The sequence below is a fragment of the Arachis ipaensis genome, chromosome B02 (genome assembly GCF_000816755.2).
Source record: "Arachis ipaensis cultivar K30076 chromosome B02, Araip1.1, whole genome shotgun sequence".
NCBI classification, from domain to species: Eukaryota; Viridiplantae; Streptophyta; class Magnoliopsida; order Fabales; family Fabaceae; genus Arachis; species Arachis ipaensis.
Genome location: NC_029786.2, coordinates 14,107,484 through 14,124,426, shown reverse-complemented (window position 1 = coordinate 14,124,426; position 16,943 = coordinate 14,107,484). Strand labels below are relative to the sequence as shown.

Here is a 16,943-nt window from a genome sequence, read left to right as displayed (position 1 = left end):
TATATGTCAAATAATTAGTAAATTGATTAATAATATTATATCATATTTAAATTTTTACCTAAATTTATGTTATATATGTGATTATGGTTATATAAATTTTAAAATTCTCTCAGCTTGAGATATTCACGAAATACTATTAATATATTAGGCTGGTTGGTTAGAGCGTAATTTTTTACTATAAACTTGTAACAAATTTATCTACATAATTTAATTTGAATTTTTGCACTAAACTTATTAAAGAATAAAACTAGTTTTATGTAACTTAAGATCATTCAAATTCAATAAGCATGAAATTTGTTATGACTATATCTTGAAAGGTGGTTTATTGCCGGTTAAAAATTTACTATAGGTAGTGTTTTATATTTTCAAATTTTAAATTAGATATGTTAGTTTTTTAAATGTATTATTTTCTAATTCTTTATTATGAATTCAAATTTTAAATCATTACAATTTTAATTAATTAATTAACTATTGATTAATGAATATGATTAAAAAAATTGAGATGTTATATTCTCACTCACTTAAAAAATTTTGTCCTCAAAATTTGTATCTTTTAAAAGATACTAATTCAACCTCATCGTACCCTAGTAGATTTTGTCTACATTTTTTTTTATAAAAATATATGATAGTTCTAACATAAATAAGTTCAATCAATCCACATATTCAAGTAAAATAAGTAAAATTACAAAACAATTTTATTCCCATCATGAACTAAGTACATTAAATATGACTTGGACATTCAAGTATTAATATAATTATATAAGATAGATTCACATAATAAATAATATCATTCATTTCTTTTATCTTGCGTTATTAGTCTCCGTGTATTAGATATAAATCACAAAATATAACATAATAATTTAAATAAGCAGTAAAACATAATAAGATAGCTTAAAAAACATCTTATAGCCAATCATATTTAAACCTTTACTTCTCAATGCCTCATACCTAATGCATTCTCACTTTATTCTAACTTTTCAATTAGTCTATAGTGTGTCTTTCATCTAGGTCTCTTAACTTAATAATTAAATATTTTATAGATATTAAATTCCAATATCAATTTAATTTTATCCAAATATTTCTTTTAAGTTCCGTCTTTTATGTCTAAGAATAATTTTAGTTTACATTCTAACCCAATTTTCTAAATTTGTCACTAGACAAGTTAGATATTTAGAATTTTATCTCTTAATAACCTCAAGTTGCAAACTTTGTACCACATGATTCCTGTTTCAAAATGAAATTTTTTATGATTTGTAAATAATAGTTTTTTGAGTATATCTACTCCATAAAATAAAAAAAAAATCAAGAGTTACTGTTCTCACAACAATCCCATGTCTTACTTTTTTGTGACTCTACATTAACTTGTTTTTTGATAGGAATATTTTAGAATCACTTAACTTCATTTTGGTTTTTGTCATACGTCATTTTGAATGCTATGGAATTAATTATAAATTTAAAAATTAGTCGCATATTTATAATATTTTTAAAAAGATCAGTTTCAACCATCTAAAAATTAAATGTAAATTCTATAGGCCTAATAATTGAGTTAAAATTTTTGAAAATAAATTACATAGCAATATTTTTTTTTTTATTAAGTTTAACTAGATTAAGATATGCGCACTGCATGAAAACATTTTGTAAAATAATTTAAAATTTTATTCTTCTAGGTTTCATATTTTGAAAAGATTGAATAATCTTTTCATTATCAATACAATCAAATGTCTCTTTTTATATGTATGTCACTAAACAATTATTTAAAATAATTCTTTTTAACTTGTTCAGATTGTTTTTCAATAGCAGCAGTGATGTGTTGTTTTTGTCTCATAAATGCTTCACATTTTCTCCAAGCTTTATTATGAGCGCTATCATGAATCCCAATAAATTCCAACATAAATTTGTAGTCTCTCCTTTTTTTTTCAATTTAAAAAGCCAATAGTTACAAAAGCATCACCACCTTGTCTCGGGTTTCATAAGATAACAACAAAGACAAAAAAAATAGCATCTTTTGATATACTATACTCTAACTAGTTGCCATAGTCATCAAACCAATTAGGATTAAATTTTCGAAAAGAAGAATCACAAGCAGTTTGCGAAAAATCATGAGTTCTTGGTTGACAAAGACCTTTTTACAAATATGCACATCTAACTTTATCTCTGTCATTCGAGTGATAACTTGGAATCTTTGATCGTTGTCCTGGATCTGCTATAAGACTCTCTACTACGAATTCTAAAAACCTCCTTTTATTAGAAGAGGTCGATGAATTGTTTTGGTATCCAATCTCCAATGATGAGGTGCTTTTGAAATATTTCTCCCTTACTAATAGCTAGGATAAAATTATAAATCTAAGTTAATTAATTAATAAAAAAATTCACAATTCAAAAATCACAATATAAAATTATAAATACAAAATTGATAAACATATGCCATTCAAATAAATTTCCAACAACAACAACAACTAATAATATCCCAAATTCCTAATTCAAAATAAGTCAATACACAAAAACAACCAACAAACAAATTAATAAAACTAAATTTGTAATTACATTATCAGAACAAATTCAATCACAATTAACAAACCAACTATATCAATTATCAAACAACAATAAAGCAAATAAGTGAATAAGCAATGAAGCAAGCAGATATCGGTTTCAGTGAATCATGATTCATGAATGTACCGAGAATAATCCAAGATTGAATCTGAACAGCTGAACTCTAGGAACTAGAAAGCAGAAGTGCAGAACCCAGTAGGCAGTAGCGGTGCAGCGCCCAGCGGCAGCAGGCAGCAGGACGAAGGGCATGCGTTCTCTGTTGAAGCCTGAAGAGTGAAGACCGAAGATAGAGGAGGATCGCAGATTCGAAGTCTTCGAAGAAGAAGAAGAAGAAGGAAGAACCGATCACTGAAGAAGAAGGTAAAAGGGGAATGAGGGAGGAAAAATATCGGTACAGATTTTCACAAAAATGTCGTGTTGCAAGTATAGTTCTAAACCAACAAATTATCCTTGGTCAACGTTTAGATTGTTTGTCACTTAAGCAAACCCAATAAAATTAACCGAAGTATTTAAACCTCGTGTCGTCTCTCAAGGAATTGCAGAGAAGTGTAGTTAATATTGGTTATGAAAAAGTATATTTTTGGGTTTTTGAAATGAGGAACAAGAAAATATAGATTGCAAAAAAAATATACTAATAACTAAGAAAGCTCTTAGCAAGAATTGAGAATTAGAAGTCCTATCTTTATTATCATCATCAATTGTGATGGTAAATGTGAATTGCCTTCACTTAGTTAACCTCTAACCAATGGAGTAAGGTCAAGTGCATACAATTAATTTGAGTTCACAAGTTCTAGTCAACTCATAGTGAGAGACTAGCTTTGGTGAAGTTCAAGCTAACCGGCAATTTTCAATCACCAATCAACAAAAGACTTTTGATAACTCAAGAGTCTCTAAATAATCAATCCAAGTCAAGAACATAAAAATCTAAATTAAAATCCACCCAATCATTTTATCAAACATTTAGAAGGCACAAAATAAAAGCATAGAAAAGTAATAAGAGAATGTAAAATCTAAGACCAACAATTGCAATGAATCAATAATAACAAATGAAGAGAGAAGCAATCATAAACATAAAAACATAACTTGCATTAATATGGATTAAAGGGAACAAGAAGAATTCATAAACTAAATTGGCAACATAAAGAAATCAATTATAGAAGTAGATAACTAAAGTACTAGAACAAATAAAAGTAGAAGAAACCTAAATTAAAGCAAGGTAGAAATTTGAATTTGAGAAGAAGAAAAACTAAAAACCCTAAAACCTAGAGAGAGGAGAGAGCCTCTCCCTCTAGAAAACTACATCTAAAACCTAAAATTGTGCGAATGAAAGTTAGTTGAATCATTCCCCCTTCTAGCTCCACTCTGCAGTCTTTAATCTGTGTTTTCGGGCCTGAAACTGGGTCAAAAGCAGCTCAGAAATTGCCCTTAGCGTTTTCTGTAAATTGCAGCATGTGACGCTCGTCACGCGTTCGCGTCGCTGGACTTTTCGCTGGCCGCGCGTAGGCATCAGCCACGCGTGCGCGTCATTTGGACATTGGCTCAGTCACACGTACGCGTCGTCCATGCGTGCACATCGCTACCAGATTCTCAAAACTTCAATTTCTTGTGTTCCTTCCACTTTTGCATGCTTCTTTTCCATCCTCTAAGCCATTCCTGCCCTATAAACCCTGAAAACACTTAACAAACATATCACGGCATCGAATGGTAATAAGAGAGAATTAAAATTAGCAAATTTAAGGCCAAAAAAATATGTTTTCAATCATAGCACAAAATTAGGAAGGAAAATGTAAAACATGCGATTTATATGAATAAGTGTGAAAATAGTTGACAAAATCCACTCAATTTAGTACAAAATAAACCATAAAATAGTGGCTCATCAAATCTCTCCACACTTAAACATTAGCATGTCCTCATGCTAAACTCAAGAGAACTAAAAGAGTGAAGAGGGATGGTATGACTTATGCAATGCAACCTATCTATATGAATGCAACTACATGCTAAATGCTTCTACCTACTTGGTTAAAAGTAAATCAAATTCTCCAAGAACAAATATGAACGGGGTTCCACTAATTCAAATCATAAAATGAAGTATAAATAGACCTGCAAGAAGAAAGCTCGTGAAAGTTAGGAACAAAGAATCGAGCATCGAACCCTCACTAGAAGTGTATACACTCTAATCGCTCAGGTGTTTAAGGTTTGATTCTCTCAATTCTCTACTAATCTTGCTTTCTAAGACTTGCTCTTCTTCTACTAATCAACAAAAAATTAATGCATGAGTACACAAATCAAGAGGTCTTTTCAAGGGTTGTAATGGGGTTAGGGTCAAGGTATGAATATATTTAGTTAAGTGGACTAAAATCTGAATCCTTGATTAACCTAAACTTTCCACCTAACTTAAGACAATCTATGTAATCAAAATACAAAACCTAACTGCCCATTAACTATGTTTTCCACATATTCATGCATCCCAAATTTGAGTATAACTCATATGCATTGCTAACACCATTTATTTTGGGGCATTTTGTCCCCTTTTTATTATTTGCTCTTTTTCTTTTCTTTTTCTCTTTTTTTTCTTTTTATTTTTCTTTTCTTTTTGTTTTTCTCAATGCATATGATTAAGGTATTGAACGTAAGAATATGTGCTCAACTATCTTTTCACATTTTCACAAAAAGTCTAACATACTCAATTTTCAAACCAAATATTTCTAAACCCAATTTTTCCACACTTAAATTATGAGCACTCTCACTAGTCTAAGCTAACAAAGGATTCAAATTAAGGACATTATTGTTTTCTACTTAGAGTTAGTGATGAGCTAAAATAAAGAATAAAAGGGGTTAAAAAGATTCAACATTGGTTTGCAAAGGATAATGAAAGGGTAAGGCCATATGGGTATGTGAGCTGTAGTGAAACAAAGGCCTCAATCATATACATGTATGCATACATCAAACATTGGAAATATAGAATCAAGCAAGATAAAGATCACAATTTTAGAGAGAACGACACACACCAAAACAAAATATATTGGTTGATAAGATGCAACCAATCAAATAGGTTCAAAATCTCACTGGTTTTGTGTGTTCGAGCTCTAAACCATATTCCAAAATAAATTTCTTCAAACAAGTTCAACAAAAATTTAATTCAAATTAGTGAAATATTTAAAATAGTTTCTTGGAAGAGAATTCATCACTTCAACTAAGTAGTACATATATGCAAGCAACTAACTACACATGCAAGTTAAAGTGTTGGTGTTGAAAAAGGAGGTAGTTACCCACGAAAATCGGTCTCGACCTCCCCACACTTAAAGATTGCACCGTCCTCGGTGCATGCAAAGATGTGCAAGTGGACGGGTTGCTACAACTGATGAACTCCTTCAAAAGATTGTGCAGAGGGGCTTGTTTGTTGCCCCATTTAAAAGCTTTTCCGTTTTCCTTCTTGGTGGCCATCCTGAAAGAAGAGAAAAAGGAAGAAGAATAACCCACAACCAAAGATATGAAAACAAATAAAATATGGGTGGCTAATGCCAAGTAGTAATGAGGTTCTCAACTACATGGTAGCTACAACATGTGAGTGAGAAAACAATAGAAGCAAAAGGGCATATCAACTAAATAGCAAACAAGTCAAGAAGCACCAAAAACAATGCAAGGAATATACAATAGTTGAGTAAGAACATTCAACACCAATAGTATAATATCAAATTTAGAAAAGAAAATAAGAACAAGTGACAAAGTTATAATGCAATAAATGAGGGAGAATAAAGATGAGAAGGGAAAGGAATAAAGAAGAAGAAAGGTAGAAAGAAAGAAGAAGAAAGGAGAGAAGAAAGATGAAGAAAGTAAAAGAAGAAGCGACGCGTAAGTGTCGCCCACGTGTACGCGTGGGTTGCAGGATGAGGAGGTGACGCGTACGCGTCAGTCACATGTACACGTGAAAAGCAGAAAAGGGAAGGTGGCACGTACGCATCAGTCACGCGTATGCATGGGTGTGAATTGTGCTTCTCGCACAACACACGCACAGTTCCCGCGTAAGTCTCTGGTTCTAGTATTGGACCACCAAAACTCTGACGTCGACGCGCACGCGTCGTCCACGCCTACGTGTGGGTGGTAAAAAGCGCAAATGACGCGCATGCGTGGGTTGGGTTGTGCGCCTAGAATCCCACCCGCATGGTTCCAACACAACTCTCGGGTTTTTGTACCAGAGAGCAAAATTGGCATCGACGCGCACATGTACGCGTGACAGCTCTTTTTTTTTAAGCTGGGTGAGAAGCTAACAAGCTACCAAAGTAATGTCAAAGATTATTAAACAAGAAAAACTATAACTTAAAATAAATAAATCTAACTAAAATTGAAAATTCAACTTATGACCAATATAAATAAATGGAAAAATAGGAAGAATTTACCATGATGGGGTGTCTCCCACCTAGTACTTTTAGTTAAAATCCTTAAGTTGGACATTTGGTGAGCTCCTTGTCATGGTGGCTTGTGTTTGAACTCATCTTGAAACTTCCACCAACGCTTGGACTTCCAATAAGCTCCAACATTTCCAAGTGAATTCACCAAGCCTTGATGAAGTTCTTCACAAGCTTTGAGCTCCCAAAGTTGATCCTCTTGTATGCCAGAATCCCAAATCTTGTTGCTACACCCGTCTTTATGTTGATCATCATCATTCTAACTGGGTGGCAAGTAATCCAAATTCTCTCTGAGGCATCCAAACAACTTCTTAGACCCATTCAATCGAGCTCTACTCCAATCCTTCCACTTCAACTTTGAGCATGAAACCATATGGAACCTTGCATGACAACTCCAACCACTAACCATCTCCCTTTTGCTCTTAAAGCCACAAAGAGCTCTAAGTTGACCATCTGTCTCAAGCAAACCATATTCAAGTGGGAAAGTAAAGTTTAAGGAGAAGAATTTTACCCACTTGAATGTTGTGCTGGATGGTAATAGCTTGGGGAGAGGTGTTTTTAATGATCTTGCAAGATCCACTCCCTTATGCTCTTCCTTTACTACTTCCACCTCTTGGCAAGCTTCTTCAACTTCAACCACTTCTTCTTCTTCATTAACTTCGGCTTTATGCACTCGTTCGAGTACAAAATCCAACTCCTCCTTGATGACTTCCACCTCTTGACAACTTTCTTCAGTTCCCACTTTCTTGTTAACTTCTTTCAACTCTTCCTCATTGATCAAGTCATGTGTTGGAGGGTGTGTACATTCCTCCTCAACATTGGTTTCACATCCGATGGAAAAAGTTTCAACAAGATCATGAATGTCACTTAGTGTAGAGTTGTCTTTAATGATGGAACGTCCCTCTTGTTCAACCTCCTCAAAGTCTTCAACTATTCTTTCATCTTCCAGGGGCTCTACTTCCTCCACCTTTCAAGTCTCCTCTTGCTTCTCTTGAAGTATGGATGCGTGGATCCGATCTATTAAGTCCCTGAGATGATCCATTCTCTCTTGTTCCATGTCAATAGCATAATTGGGATCATGTTGCTATTGGATTGATGGATATGGGTGTTCTTCCATGGAGGGTGGTGGTGCACTAGAGCTTGAGGATTGAGTATTGGAGGTAGGAGGTGGATCCACACGGAATATAAGAGCTTGGAGAGTAGAGGTGGGACCAGTAAGAGTAGAGGTAAGTGTAGTTTGAAGCTCTCTTTGCCCTTGAAGAATAACACTAAAGGTATCATCTATGGGAGTTTGGGGTGGATAGGAGGGTTCATTGGTTGGGAGAAAGGGCTCATAATATGAAGGTAGTTCTTCTTGATAAGGGTATGGAGATGGTGTATATTGAAGTGGTGGTTCTTGGGGGTAATTGTGTTGGAATTGGGGTGGTTCTATGTATGATTCGTATGGTTCATATGGTGGTTGGTATGGTGGATATGGATTAGGGTCATATGGAAGTGTTTGGTGGTAGGGGGCTTGTGAGTATGGTGGTTCAAAGCTATGTTGAAGAGGGGGTTCATAGGCATATGTTGGTGGTTGTTTGTAGTCACAAGGAGGTCCACCATATCCATTGTCTTGGTATGCATCATGGAATGGTTGTTGCTCGTAGTACATTGGAGGAGGTTGTTGCCATGGAGGCTGTCCATAAGCTTGACGCTCCTCCCACCTTTGATTGTTCCATCCTTGTTGCATATCCTCATTATAGCTTCTATTTCCTGCAACATAGTTGTAATCACACTCATAACCAAAGGGGTGAGAATTCATGATAGCAAGAGAAAATAAAAACAACTATTAATAAAAACTAATGAAAATAAACTCCTAAAACTAGCAAAAACTAACAAAGAAACAAAAGGCAAACATATTCACAATAACCAATAATAAGGCACAAATTTGCAATTCCCCAACAACGGCGCAAAAAATTTGACGGAGGAAAAATGTCGGTAAAGATTTTTACAAAAATGTCGCATTGCAAGTATAGTTCTAAACTAACAAATTATCCTTGGTCAACGTTTAGATTGTTTGTCACTTAAGCAAACCCAATAAATTTAACCGAAGTATTTAAACCACGTGTCGTCTCTCAAGGAATTGCAGGGAAGTGTAGTTAATATTGGTTATGGGAAAGTATATTTTTTGGGTTTTTGAAATGAGGAACAAGAAAATATAGATTGCATGAAAAATAAACTAATAACTAAGAAAGCTCTTAGCAAGGATTGAGAATTAGAAGTCATATCCTTATTATCATCATCAATTGTAATGGTAAATGTGAATTGCCTTCACTTAGTTAACCTCTAACCAATGGAGGAAGGTCAAGTGCATACAATTAACTTGAGTTCACAAGTCCTAGTCAACTTATAGTGAGAGACTAGCTTTGGTGAAGTTCAAGCTAACCGGCAATCTTCAATCACCAATCAACAAAAGACTTTTGATAACTCAAGAGTCTCTAAATAATCAATCCAAGTCAAGAACACAAAAATCTAAATTAAAATCCACCCAAGCATTTTATCAAACACTTGGAAGGCACAAAATAAAAGCATAGAAAAGTAATAAGACAATGTAAAATCTAAGACCAACAATTGCAAGGGATCAATAATAACAAATGAAGAGAGAAGCAATCATAGACATGAAAACATAACTTGAATTAATATGGATTAAAGGGAATAAGAAGAATTCATAAACTAAATTGGCAACATAAAGAAATCAATTATAGAAGTAGATAACTAAAGTACTAGAACAAATAAAAGTAGAAGAAAACTAAATTAAAGCAAGGTAGAAATCTGAATTTGAGAAGAAGCAAAACTAAAAACCCTAAAACCTAGAGAGAGGAGAAAGCCTCTCCCTCTAGAAAACTACATCTAAAACCTAAAATTGTGTGAATGAAAGTTAGTCGAATCATTCTCCTTTCCAGGTTCCAGCTCCACTCTGCAGCCTCTAATCTGTGTTTTCGGGCCTGAAACTGGGTCAAAAGCAGCCCAGAAATCGCCCCCAGCATTTTTTGTAAATTGCAGCACGTGACGCTCGTCACGCGTACACGTCGCTGGACTTTTCGCTGGCCACGCGTAGGCGTCAGCCACGCGTGCGCGTCATTTGGACATTGGCTCAGTCACGCGTACGCGTCGTCCACGTATGCGCGTCGCTACCAGATTCTCAAAACTTCAATTTCTTGTGTTCATTCCACTTTTGCATGCTTCTTTTCCATCCTCTAAGCCATTCCTGCCATATAAACCCTGAAAATACTTAACAAACATATCACGACATCCAATGGTAATAAGAGAGAGAGAATTAAAATTTGCAAATTTAAGGCCAAAGAAGCATGTTTTCAATCATAGCACAAAATTAGGAAGGATAATGTAAAATATGCGATTTATATGAATAAGTGTGAGAATAGTTGACAAAATCCACTCAATTTAGTACAAAATAAACCATAAAATAGTGGCTCATCAGGGAATGCAGACGCAGTTACGCTTACGCAGAAGAAGGCAGAACCACCACTCCACCAGACACGGCGCGGCGGCGTTACAAGGAGAAATCGACAGAGCCACGCGGCGATGCAAGGAGATATCGACAGAGCCAGTGAGCCAGTGACACTGGCGGAGACGCGACAGTGACTCTGGAGATAGGAGGGCGGAGATGACACTGGCTAAAATGCAGAGTGGCAGCATGCAGCAACAAGCCAGCAATGGCTTTGGTCTCTAGAGACAGGAGGGCGGACTGCGGAGGCTAGAGTAGTCGAGCAGATAAAGAAGATTAGGGGAGAAAAAGAAGGGTTCGGGATTTGATTTGGGGTGGGGTCAAAATTAATTATATAGTGGGGGCAATTAAGACATTTCACTAAGAACTACTAAGTAATTTTTGAAATTTTACTGGGGTATATATATATAAGATAGTTGATCTTGGTCCTACATGCAACACCCTACCACATAAAGCTTTATGCTATAGTCATAAATTAAAGGTGGTGAGATATTACGACCTCTAAAACTTAAAAGTACATACATAGTAATTAAAGAATAATGATATATCTAGGAGCCTGTGAAGAAAAGATGACAGAACGAAAATTGCATCGCACTCGAAATGCCAAAGATATAAAGTGTCGGTATATAGAAACGATAGAAATATATATATAGTGATAGAAATATATATATATCAGAGTTCAAAGGAAATACATAGCAAATACTAGTCTCGACCTACGAAGACGAGGCCGATTAGAATGTATAATACAAACCAGAAGTTAAACGAAACATAATCATGTTTCTCTAAAGATCAACCTCTAAAAGGGATATACATATACATATACAAAAGTGGAGAAATAAACAACACTAAGCACAAAATACAAAATGTAAAGGAGTCTTCACTTTTCATAGAGAGTCTGGCACGTTCAACGAGGTATGTCACGTCCTGCATTTGAAAATAACAAAATTCGATAGTGGATGAGAATCCGAAGGTTCCAATAGGTAATAATTCCAAATAGAGACTATGTAAAAAGATATGAACCCGCTAAGCAATCCTAAACTCCAAAATGCACTAAATTCAAGCCTAGGGTCCTTCATAAATCCAAAAAGAGTAATCAAACAAAATCTAAGCAAAACTAGTGATTTTAGATTCTCAACTCTACTCAATAAAAGTCATAAGTTATACTAGTGATCTCAAATCTCAACCCGGAGCAAGTGGGACAAACCACAACCCTTGCATCTATCCAAGGGAGTTCCAATCTCAACTCGGAGCAAGTGGGATAAACCACACTTACATCTACCTAGGGAGCTCAAATATCAATGAAATTTATTTCCATCATCCAATTATATCAATATATCGCATCAAGAACAACTCTCAGCGTCACCAACGTCAGCATAAGGGATCTCTCAGTTGTTCAAACACATACAAAACAATACAAAGAATATACAAATAGAGAAAATAGATAAGGCAATTAGCTCAATTAGTATATAGATACAATTATTCAACAAGGCAAGCCAAAAACAAGATGCACACCCAATCAATACACACAAATACAAATGATGCATGTCTGTCTTATTGGCCATGAGCTCACGTGTCGGTTATTCTGCCAAACCAGACACAAGTCCAGTTGGCATCTCCCGAATCAGTCTCTCTGTTGCACATCTCCAGTAGAAAAATATTCTAAGAGAGAGTGCCCTACCACCTTCTCTTGGAGGTATACTCAGAGGAAAATATTCCTAGAAAAAGTGCCTTACCACCTTTTCCTAGATGCTGTACAATTTTGTGGGATAGTGCCCTATCACCTTGCAACTAAAGAGAGACGTGGAGGAAAAATTTCGAGGAAGAGTGCCCTACCACCTTCTCCACCTTCAACATACACAATTAAAGGAAGATGTGGGGGAAAACATTCTGATGGAGAGTGCCCTACCACCTTTCCCACTCTCATATCGCAACCGCATCACCAGGTGGAATAATTTTGAGGGAGAGTGCCTACCACCTTCCCCTGGAGGCAGTGCCACATCAATATGCAAGTGGGATTCACCACCGTCCTTGCCATTTCGATCATTCGGACCACAATCAGTCAACATTAATGTCTTTAACTCAAATTCATAACCAATAGATTCATCAATCTTAACCTTTTGTTCAATTTCTCAAGTTTAGACTCATCAACCCAAACTCTCTGTCAGTTTATCCATTCTATACTCTGGTGAGCGGGATAATACCACCGTCCTAACCACGGGCAAAATGAACCACCATTCCAACAGTCATGTCATCCGGTTTAACCAAGCGTTTATCCGAGAATAATCAATTTAATTCATTCCATATACTCACACTCATTTCAGAGCCCAAAAACTAAGTATCGGACCTTAATTGGGGGTTACGGAAGGTTACAAGTTTGCCGAGAAAGTCAAACAGTCAAAAACAGAGTTTAATTGAGAAAATAGGACTTGTGCATACGCACAAATCAGAAGCGTTCCCCAGCTTGTGTGTACGCGTGACCAGTTGTATGTACGCACAACTTGTAAAATTCTTCTCATGCGTGTGCACAATCCTTGTGCAGACACATGAGTCCCTTCACCTGTTTTGACTTGTGCATGCGCACAACCATGTGCGTGCGCACACATACAAGAATTTTTTATTTTTCTGCAAACTCTCATATTTTAGATTTAGAACCCAGCTTTCAATCATTCATAATTTTCTCTAAAAGACTTTTGTTTTCCTTCATTCTTAATCTGATTTAAAGCTCTCATCACTAGCTACAATTTAAGATAAAGTTCATACAAATCCAAGCTCCAAATACCAAGTTATGATCCGTCGAAATTGGTCAAAATTTTATTTTTACCAAAATTACTAAATTGTAAATTTTTACCAATTCTCAACCCAATTCAATCTCAAACCATTCCAAAGCTATTTCTAAGCATTTTAACATTCATTCATCAATCTTTATCCATTCAACACCCAATTAAACAAGTTTTAACATGACAATCCAACTTCCCAAACTTTTATCAACAAATCAATCACAACATGTTAATCACTCAACCAAACCACATCATTCATAATCATTCTCAACATTCCAAATTTTCTAACTTACCGCAACTTACCAAATAGGGGATCCTCACCATATTAAGCCTCCAGCCCAAATTCACACTAATCAATATAATAACAACTATACCACAATATTCATATCCAATTTCAATCTTACCATCATATAGCACTCACCAAACACCCAATTCATATAATCATACTAAATCATACTTCATCATCAACACACAACATTTAACACTATCCTAGGACAATTAACCTAAGTTTTCACATAGAGTTACACAATGTCTATCCGAAATTAAGACAAGTACCTTAATGACGGCGGCTTCTCAACACTTGACTTTCCTCACCAAAAAAGGAATGGACCGAAGCCTTAATCGACACCATCGAGTGCTCCAAGGACAAGCCCAACTCAAAATTCTACAGCAACTCAAATCAAGCAATCCAACTTGCACCAAAATTACCGAGCAACTCTACCCAAATATAATTAAACCAACATTACATGTTTTTCAAGCTAAGGTTTCATACATAATTAGGAATAATGAAGAGATTAGGCTTTCTTACCTTAACTCACTAAATTTAGTGATGAAAACCACTAAGAACACAAGTTAGAGAACTCCTATAACATCAAAATCGCCAAAAATCTTCAATACACAAGTTCAAAACACAAAATTAGCTTTGAATGAGAAAATGGAGCTGGAATTTCAAGTTACTTACCAAATTAATTGGATAAAATTGAAGAGGATGAGATAAGTTTCACGTGGCCGTAAACGGGGCGACGATCGGAGCTCCGTAGCAAAAGTTATGGTGATTTGAAGTTGAAGAAGTTAGGGTTTCCTTCTTCCCCTTTCTCTCTTCTCTTCCCAACCTTGCCCCTCTCTTGGAGTGAGAAAAATGAGCTGAATTCACTAAGTTATGAGCTTATATATGTTTAGGCTTGGGTTCAAAATAGGCCAGTTTGGTATTTTTTTTGGTCCGTTAGCCCAACTTAGGGTCAAAACCTTTAAGATAAGTGCTCGAGCTTATGTTCTAAATTAAATTCTCACCAGCAATTTTTCAAATTATAAATATTAAATTCATAAACCTTTTTTCTTATAACTAATTTATTAATTAATTATTTATCATTTATCGGAGTTTTACACTACACTGATCTAAACTTTGTTAAATAGATTATTTGGTTCCGAAACTGACTACTCTATGATGAAATCTTCCTATTTTAAAAGCTTTTAGGTATCCTTACTTCCAAAAATTATACATTTTTTAAAGATCTTGAATAGTCCTAAATTTTAGAGGCAACAAACTAGACTTATCAAAGTTTTCACCCAAATCTTACCCTACTTAAAAAGGTAATGTATAGAATGAGAAATTGACTACGCAATTTACTGTTTTTATATTACCCTAAGTGAGATATGAGTTTACAGCCTAATCTCTAACAAGCAATAAAGATCATCAATCGTCAAGTAATATTCTAGCACATCAAACTCAAATATTCAAGTCATATAAATCACATATAAAGGCATAATTAATTACATATCACTATTCATATGCATTCACTTAAGAGAAATTAGACAAGTTAATCTTATTTGTTTATGGTGTAAATTGTAAGTTTCTTAGTCTCTTATTTTCAAAATTATTTTTATATAACTTGTCACTCATTATTTTATACTAGCACGAGGCCCGCGCATACGCGCGGGTGGGTGATTGAGTTTGTAAAATTAATAACAAAAATATAAAAAGAATACATAGAAATTGGATAATGATATATTTTTTTTTGTATATATTTATTGAGTTTAGAAATATGATCACAATGATGTAACTAATAATTCTAAATCATGTATTGATTAAACATGCTTAATTCAACAATTGTATGAATTGAGTCATCAAAATTTGTAATTGAGAGTTCAGGTAATATAGGTACTACATTATATTCATTTTTAAATGTGCAAGTTTTCTATCTTCCAAATCAAGAATTCATTATACACATTTTTTTGTTCTATCACTCTTTCATCTTATATTGAATACCTTAATCTCATATTCTGAATTAAAGTTAATAACTTATATTTATACCATAGATAAAAGAAATCAATTGATGCATTAACAATCTCTTGTCTAGATCCATTTGTTATCACGGAAAGAATTTGAACATATGATAATGTAACGTAATACTTATTTTAATAATTTGATTTTGTATTTGTGAAATTTTTGAAGATATCATTTTGAATGGAGTTAGGCTTAGTTTGGTATAACTTTTCGAAGAGATGCTTCTGATTTTCAAAAGTATAAGCACCTCGTTTTACGTTTGATAAATCAAAAGGTCATGTGCTTATACTTGTGACTTTTAAAAGTTAGAAATACTTTTGAAAGATAACTTTTTAAAATTTGTAGCATCTATAAATTTTTTTAAAATAGTAATTATTGAATATATAAGCATTCGGTTTGTATAAATTTTAGAGACAATACAATAATATAACTATCATCAATATAAAATTTTAGATCTTTAAATGTATCAACTAAACTTTCTAAATAATTAACCTTCTCTTCAACTTAGCTTTAAGGGTAATATTATACTTTACAAAGTAAGCAAACTATTAAAATAGATATTATTTGCAAAAAGTGATCATAATTTATACTAAGAGTCTAAGATCACAAATAAATACTCCAAAATTTAAATTATAAAAACATTGATAAATAAAATCCTAAAATTAAAATAATAGAATGTATAGTATAATGGTCTAAAAATATGATGAAATATCTTTATATTTGATTGTGCTTTTATATTGTTTTTATTTTCATAGAAAATACTGTAGGGGTGTTCATGGATCGGATCCGATCTGCATATCTGCGGCATTTATCCGAATCTGATCTGAAAATTACGGATATGGATCCGATGCGCAAGGCTATCGGATCAGACCCACATACTAATAGGATCGGATTGCAGATTTTATGTAGGCATCCGCATATCCGCTTATCTGCAAAAATAATAAATAAATAAGTAAATGTTATTTTTATATTTTATTTCAACTAATAGTTATCATATATGTCACATTATTTTATTTTATTATTTAAGAAAAATATGTTTAATATTATTTTAAAAGTAAATATGTTTAAAAGAGTAAAAAAAGAGATTTTATTGATTTTTTAAAATAAAATAAGATTTTAAAAAGTGTTTTTATGTTTTGTGAATATATCCGATATCTGATCCGATCTGCAAATGTGCAAATCGGTCAGATCCAAGCTAAAAAACTGCGGATATTGGATCCGATCCGATGATTTTAGTGCGGATCGAATCGAGATTTTGGCCATATCCGATCCAACTCGATCCGCGTTCACCCTTAGAAAATAATAATAAAGACCCTCTTAATTTTTAATTTTTACCACTCCAATCTACTACTACACCTAACTTTTAGTGCTAAACTAAATTTCTTTTAAAAATGAATATATATATATATATATATATATAT

General features: G+C 33.9%; 1 long non-coding RNA gene across 2 annotated transcripts in view; it reads right to left on the bottom strand.

The window, feature by feature from the left end:
• LOC107624993 overlaps positions 7,143-16,943 on the bottom strand; it is a 19,206-nt gene continuing 9,405 nt past the window's right edge. The window contains exon 7 of one of the 2 annotated variants that reach the window (XR_002357130.1): positions 7,143-7,183. This is a non-coding gene — a long non-coding RNA (uncharacterized LOC107624993). Of the gene's footprint in view, positions 7,184-16,429; positions 16,452-16,943 lie in introns of those variants that run through there. The other variant, XR_002357131.1, reaches the window with a different exon arrangement.